An 8,096-nucleotide genomic window follows, 5' to 3' on the forward strand; every position below is an offset into this window, starting at 1 on the left:
ATTTGGTTCCCCCTTTTAAGAAGGAATGAAATGTCCACCTTTTGGTCTTCCTTCTTCTTGAGTTCCAGATGTCCCTCAACAGAGGAGTGGTACATCTACACAATGGAGTACTACTCAGCTATTAAAATCAATAAATTTATGAAATTCTTAGGGAAATAGATGGATCTGGAGAATATCATCCTGAGTGAGGTAACCCAATCACAAAAGAACAAACATGGTATGCACTCTCTGATAAGTGGTTATTAGCCCAGAAGTTTGGAATACAGGAAAAACAACCCACATTCCACAAGGAACTCAAGAAGAAGGAAGATATTGTTTTTCTAATAAAGAAAGAGAAAGAAAGAAAGAAAGAAAGAAAGAAAGAAAGAAAGAAAGAAGGGAAGGAGGGAGGGAGGGAGGACAGAAGGAAGGAAGGTAGGAAGATAGGAAGGAAGGAAGGAAGGAAGGAAGGAAGGAAGGAAGGAAGGAATGAACGAAGGAACGAACGAAGGAACAAAGGAGCGAAGAGTTATCAGTGCACGATATAACTGTATCACTGCTCACACAGGCCCTGACTGACAGGCCTGTTAAGGAGGAAGTGACTGTTTCTGAAAACTTCACTCTTTAGCCAGAAGAGCAGGTAGATTACCTGAAGATCTTTGTCTCTCCCTCCAAGTCTACAAATATGTTCCTTCAGTCTCTTCCACAGCTCTGTAGCAGACCACCTGCTGCAACTGCCCCTTCTTCTTTGTCCCCATCTCCATAAAATCATTCACAAAGACCTCCACTCCATCCTTCCTTCCCCCTACTCATCACTTTATCCATCCCCCCTCCTCTACCACCCAGCCCCCAATTCCACAAGGTTTATTCCCTGGGAACCAAGAAGTCACTCAAGCCAAGGAAGCAGGGAGGCTCACTGTAGACCTTTACTTCACATCTCCTCCCCTCTCAATCCATTCCCTATATCTCATCCCAAACTCACACCACCTGCTTCATCTGCCCCTCCCCTCTGTCCCCATACCTGGCAGATTACACAGATCTCTTTCAACCTCCCTCCCCACTCAACCTGACATCCCTGTTCCTAATACTAGCAAGCATTTCCTAAGAACTCTCCAGCCAAGCCTGACAGAGAAACAAGTAGGTTGGCAAAGCAAGTAGGTGACCTTCAGACCTTCACTTTCCTTCCTCTCCTCTATAATCAAAGCCCCAGACTTATCCCCAGCTCTGTGATAGACTACCTTCTGTAGCCTCACCTCATTCTCTACCCTATATTCCAGGGGACTGAGCAGATCCTAGTGAAACACTCTATTTACTTCCCTTCTGTGGACCCTCTCAGCTCTACCACCCCAATCCATCCCCATTCCTATGCATCAGCCCCTATACCTAGAAACATATATTTCCCTGAATCATCAATGGCCAGCACCTAGCAGGATACCAGAAGAATTGTCTACCAGCTAACACACTGCCCTCCTAAGAGCCAGATAAGGTGAGAGAAAACAAAGAAAACACCAGATCAACCAAGAAAAGACCAGATATCAGCACCTAAAATGACAATCTTCCCAAACACAGTTGCTTAGACACCAGTATAAAAACACAATAACAGCCAGGAAAATATGTCTCCACTGAAGCCCAGCAAGCATACCACAGCAGGCCCTGAATACTGGCCTGAAACATGGCCAAAGCACACACAAAACAGACTAAAATAGATTTTATGAATATGACAGATGCCCTTAAAGAGAAAATGAATAAACACAAACAGTGAAGGGGAATGAATAAAATAGTTTAAAACCCAATGGTAGAAATAAAATCAACAAAGAAAATCCAAACTGAGGGAAATCTAGAAGTAAAAGAATTAAGGAATTTAGAAACTGGAAAAAAATCCAGTTCCTCAACAGAAGAATGGATACAGAAAATGTGGCTCATTTACACAATGGAATACTATTCATTTATTAAAAACTAGGACATCATGAATTTTGCAGGCAAATGAATGAAACTAGAAAATATCACACTGAATAAGGTAACTCAGACCCAACAAGACATGAAAGGTATATACTCACTGATAAGTGGATATGAGCCATAAAATACAGAATTCCCAGTATATACCCCATAGACCTAAAGAACTTAAATAGAAGGAAGACCCAAGCAAGGGTATTTGAATCACACTTAAAAGTGGAACAAAATAGTCATAGGTTGCAGAGAGGAAGGAGGGAAGTGGGTCAGAGAAGGAAGGGGAGATGAATGGGGGGTCAGGATCAGGTATGCAGAGACAAGAGAGAGAGAGAAAGACAGAAGAACGAATGGAAATCTGCAGCACCCAGGGATAGGGAGGATTTGTGGGGGGTTAAGGGGAGGATCTTCAGAAAGTCCCAGAGACCTGAGATTGAGAAGGCTTCCAGGAGTCAGTGCTGGAAACCTGAAGAGGCCACCTCCTGTAGCCAGACAGGACACTTAATAAAAGGATAATGATACCAGCCCTTACACAAAACTTTTGACCCAAAATTTGTTCTGTCTAAAAGAAATGCACAGATAGAACAAAGACTGAGGGAATGGAAAATCAATAACCAGCCCAATTTAAAACCCATGCCATGGGCAAACACCAGTCCCTAACATTATTAATGACACTCAGTTATGCTTGCAGACAAGAGCCTAGCATAACTGTACTCTGATGGGTTCCCCAGCAGCTCACTGAAATAGATGCAGATACCCACAGCCAAACATTGGACGGAGGTCAGGGACTCTTATGGAAGATTGGGGAAAGGACTGAAGGCCCTGAAGGGGATTGGTACCCCACAAGAGGACCAAGAGTGAACTAACCTGGATCTCTGGGAGCTCCCAGAGATTAAGCCACCTGCCATGGCTGGAAAGAGGCCCGCTGCACATAAGTACCAGACATGCAGCTCAGTCTTCATTGGACACCCCAACATTTTAGGCAGAGGATATCTCTAAAACTGTAGCCTGACTGAAGTATCTGTTCCCCAACAGGACTGCCTTATTTAGCCTTAATGAGAGAGGATGTTCATTCCCTGGCAGAGACATGAAGCACCAGAGTAGGGGAGGGAGGGATGCCTAGCAGGAAGACCACCATCTCAGAAGAGAAGAGAGGATATGGGAGAGGGTCTTTGAGGGGTACCTGTAGGGGGGGATAGTTTGATGTTTACATAAATAAAATAAATTAATTTAAAAAAATTAAAGATAAGCCTACTAGCAGAACAAAACATAATGAACAGGCATAGAAGACACAATAGAAAAAAATTCATACATCAGTCAATGAAAAAAATTTCCAAAATAAAATCCTGGAACAAAACATCTTGAACACTATAGAAAGCCTTAATCTTAGAATCAGAAGAATACATGAGGGAGAATAAACCCAGGTCAAAAGCACAGAAAAATTTTCAACAAAATTATAGAAGCAATTTCCCTAACCTAAACAAAGAAATGACTATAAGGTTACAAGAAGCATACAGTACACCAAATAGACTGATCCAGAAACATCATTGCTCTCAGCACATGATAATTAAACCACTAAACATACAGAACAAAGAAAGGGTTCATGTGATCTGTGAATTGAATCTTGGGTATTCTGAACATTTTGGCTAATATACACTTATCAGTGAGTGCATACTGTGTGTGTTCTTTTGTGACTGAGTTACCTCACTCACAAAGACCAAAGAGTAGATGCTTCAGTGTTTCTTAGAGGGGGGAACAAAATACTCACAAGGGGAAATTTGGAGAGACAGTGTGGATCAGAGACTGAAGGAAAGGCCATCCAGAGACTGCCCTACCTGGGAATCCATCCCATATATAGTCACCAAACACAGACACTATTGTGGATGACAAGAAGTGCTTACTGACAGGAGCCTGATATGTCTGTCTCCTGAGAGGCTCTGCCAGAGCCTGACAAATACAGAGGTGGATGCTTGCAGCCAACCATTAGATTGAGCAGGCAGGATCCTTGACAAAGAAGTTGGAGAAAGGACTAAAGGAGCTCAGGGGGTTTGAAGCCCCATGGGGGGAGCAACAGTGTCAACTGGCCAAACCCCTCAGAACTCCCAGGGACTGGACCACCAACCAAAGAGTACATATGGAGGGACCCATGGCTCTGGCCGCATATGTGGCAGAGGATGGCCTTGTTGGACATCTGTGGGAGGAGTGGCCCTTGGGCCTGATGGTGTTTGATGCCCCAATGTAGGGGAATACCAGGGTGGGAAGAAAGGAGTGGGTGGGTGGGTGGGTGACACCCCCATAGAGGCAGGGGGAGGGAGGATGGCATAGGGGATTTCCAAAGGGGAGACCTGGAAAGGGGAAAATATTAGAAATATAAATAAAGAAAATATCTAATTAAAAAAAAAAAGAAGGTAAAAAGCTGCAGGGGTAGGGGTAAGCCAAATGACATACAGAATCATTACAATAACAGCTGACTTCTCATGGAGACTCTAAAAGCCAGAAAGGCTTGAACAAATGTCCTAAGACCACAAATGCAAGCCCAGGTCACTATACTCAGCAAATTTTTATATCACAATAGATGGAGAAGATAAGACATCGTGATATAAAATGAAATGTAAGCAATATCTAACATCCCAGCCCTACAGAAGGTCTATAAGGAAAAATCCAGTCTAAGAGGTTAACCATATCCAAGAAATAAATTACATGCAGAAAAGTCCCTTAACAAAATCCAGTACTTCTCCATGATAAAAGTGCTGAAGAGACTGGGGATACAAGAAACATTCTTCAAGATAATGAGACAGTTGGCCCTAAGCACATAGCCAATATCAACTTAAATGGAGAGAAATCAAACCAATTCCACTAAAACCAGATATAAGTCAAGGTCCTTCACTCTCTTGATATCTATTTAATATAGTGTTTCAACTTGTAGCTAGAGCAATAAGATAACTGAAGGAGATCAAGGGGATACAAAATGGAAAGGAGGAAGTCACACTATCTGCATTTGCAGATGATATGATAATAAACATAAGTGACCCTGAAATATCCACAGGGAAATTTCCCCAGATGACATTTCATGAATGGAACTCGATACAAAATTAACTCACAAAAATCAGTAACCCTCCAATATACAAATGATAAGCATACTGAGAACAAACTAGTAAAGAACCACCTTTCACAATACCTCAAATAATATAAATTATCTTGTGATAACTCTAACAAAGCATATGAAAGATATAAATAATAAATACTTTAGATCTTTGAGGAAGGACCTTGAAGATAAATAACAGAAGAGAAAAAGATCTCCTGTACTCATAGGTAGGATTAAAAAATTAAAAATGGCCATCACATCAAAAGCAATTTACAGATTCAAGGCATGCTACAATCGTAGTATGACCCCATCCAGTTCTAAGGCTGAAGCAGGTTTATTTTTCCCAACCAGCTTTTATGCCATTTTAATTAGATGTATGTATTAAGGGCAAGTAGTACAGTGAGAAACAAACAAGACAATAAACACAGATAGTCAAGGAACAAGCAAGACAATAAACACAGATAGTCAAGGAACAAGCAAGACAATAAACAAAGTTCCATGATCATTCCCCTGGTCACTGTTTCTAAGGACTTATCAGGATGATCAAGATATTTGAGCCTACTTCCTTGTCCTAGCCCAAAGCCATATGCATACCTGAAGCCTAGTTCTTTGTTCTACCCTAATGTCAGATTCCTGCCTGAACTTACTTCTTTGTCACGCCCTTAATGTTAGATTCCTGCCTGAAGCCTATTTCCTTGACCTTGCCAATGTCAGATTCCTGCAAAGCTGCCCCTCAAAGACTGTCCACATCTCCCCCTTTTTTATTTCATAAACAAGATTGTGTCTGTCTTAGGGATTCTGACAAGAATGCCTTCCTTACTCGTTGTAGAATAAGCATTATCAAAAGTAATGCTATTCTGTCTTAGGTTGGTAAGGCTCTGTGCAGAGCTTACCTGTCGTTGGCAGCTAGCCTGCTACTTTGTCTTGGGGGTTCATTTTTACCTTTTGTTTTATTGCCTGTGAGTATTACAGGACTTTGGTATTCTGAAAAACTTGCAAGTACTGGAAGAAGTGAGTCAGGCTTTAAGCAGAAGCAAGAAGGTAGTGAGCTTTATTATTGCTGGTATAGCAGCTTTAATTCCATTGATAGCTAGCACTACTGCTGCAATTGCTTTGACACAAGAAGTTAAGACAGCTACTTTTGCTAATTATTTAGCAAAATATATTACTAATGTTCTGAGTATTCAAGAGGATTTAGATAGGCATTTGAAACAGTGAATTGATGCTCTTTATTGATACTATTCAAATTATTAGAGAGGAGGTTCAGAGTTTAAGTGTAAGAAGCCATCTCGAGTGTCATGCTAAACACTGATGTATTTGTGTTACTTCTAAAATTTACAATGATAGTCACTATAATTGGGAAAAAGTTCAAAGACGCTTGCAGGGTGTTTGTCATATAATTTCAACACCTCTCTGGATGTTTCAACTTTGCATAGTGAGATTATGAATTTAAAGAATGCTGCTCTACTGAGCTTTAATGTTGCAGATATTGTTGATAAAATTATTCTTAGCCTGAGGTCAGTATTCCCACCTTGGTCAAGCTTCAAGGATGGCATATATAGCTTGATCATGCTAACGCTTTTTGTCCTAGGAATACTTTTTATTCCTGGCCATTATGTTAAAACTTGCCTTTGACAACATCAACATGTTGGTGGCCAAAGTACATGACTTGAAACTAAAAATGAGCTTGATATTTTTTTCATTGTTTCCTATAGGTCTGTTGTGTATAACTTATCACTATCAAGTTAGTGTTTTTATTGGATTTTTGAATGTGTGAACAAGTAGTTCTCTGCATTTATATGTGTTTCTTGTACCTTCTCTTGGCCTCTTTTCCTTCTGTTTGTTTTTTCCTGTTCTGATGTGTTAGGTATTTTTTTAATTTTATTACATTTTATTTTATTATTATCCCTTAAAAGCATGTTTATTTTCTTTTTATTTTACTTTCTATTAATTCTCTTCATGTACCCCAGTCTTATTCACCTCCCTGTCCTTTCATATCTACCTTCTGCCTTTGTAAAACCCCCAACAAAAAGAAAATAAAAACCAAAAATAAATCAAGGTTTTCCACTCTCTCCCTATCTCTTCATTATAGTACTTGAAGTCCTAGCTAGAGCAATAAAACAACTAAAGGAAATCAAGGGGATATAAATTGGAAAGGAAGAAGTCAAAGAATTGTTATTCATAGATGATATGATTGTATACTTAAGTGACCACAAAATTTCTAACAGAGAATCCCCACAGCTGATAAACAAGTGGCTGAATACAAAACTAACTCAAAAAAAAATCAGTAATCTCCTTTATACAAACAATAAAGAGGCTAAAAAAAAAAATTAGGAAAAGCATACCCTTTACACTAGCCACAAATCATAAAAAATATCTTGGTGTAGCTACAACCAAGCAAGTGAAAGACTCATATGACAAGAACTTCAAATCTCTGAAGAAAAATTTAAGAAGATATCACTTTGGAAAGGTTGTCCATTTCATAAATAACATAGTGAAAATGACCCTCTTACCAAAAGCAATTACAGATTCAATGCGATTCCCATCAAAATCCCAACCTAATCCTTTATAGACCTTGAAAGAAAAATACTCAACTTCATACAGAAAAACAAAAAATTGAAGATAGCAAAATAATTCTGTATAATAAAAGAACTTTTAGGGTAACACCATCCCTGACTTCAAACTATACTAGAAAGCAATATTAATAATAACAACAACAACAAAAAAAAAACACTGCATGATGTTGGAATAGAAACAAAGAAGTATATCAATGGAATTGAATTGAAGACCCCAAAACAAACCAACTCACCTATGGACACTTGAGTTTTGACAAAGAAGCCAAAATTATACAATGGAAAAGGAAGAGGATATTCAACAAATGGTGCTGGTCTAACTGGGTGCCTGCATGTAGAAGAAAGCAAATAGATCCATATTTATCACACTGAACAAAACTCAAAGTGGATCAATGACCTCAATGTAAAATTAGATACACTAAATTTAATAGAACAGTAAATGAGACAGGCCCCACGACTCCCGGGGGAGCCGCAGGGCAGCAGGGACACGATCCTCTCAGCTTCCGAGTGAC

This window comes from Mastomys coucha, unplaced genomic scaffold, assembly GCF_008632895.1.
Source record: "Mastomys coucha isolate ucsf_1 unplaced genomic scaffold, UCSF_Mcou_1 pScaffold13, whole genome shotgun sequence".
In the NCBI taxonomy this organism is placed as follows: domain Eukaryota; kingdom Metazoa; phylum Chordata; class Mammalia; order Rodentia; family Muridae; genus Mastomys; species Mastomys coucha.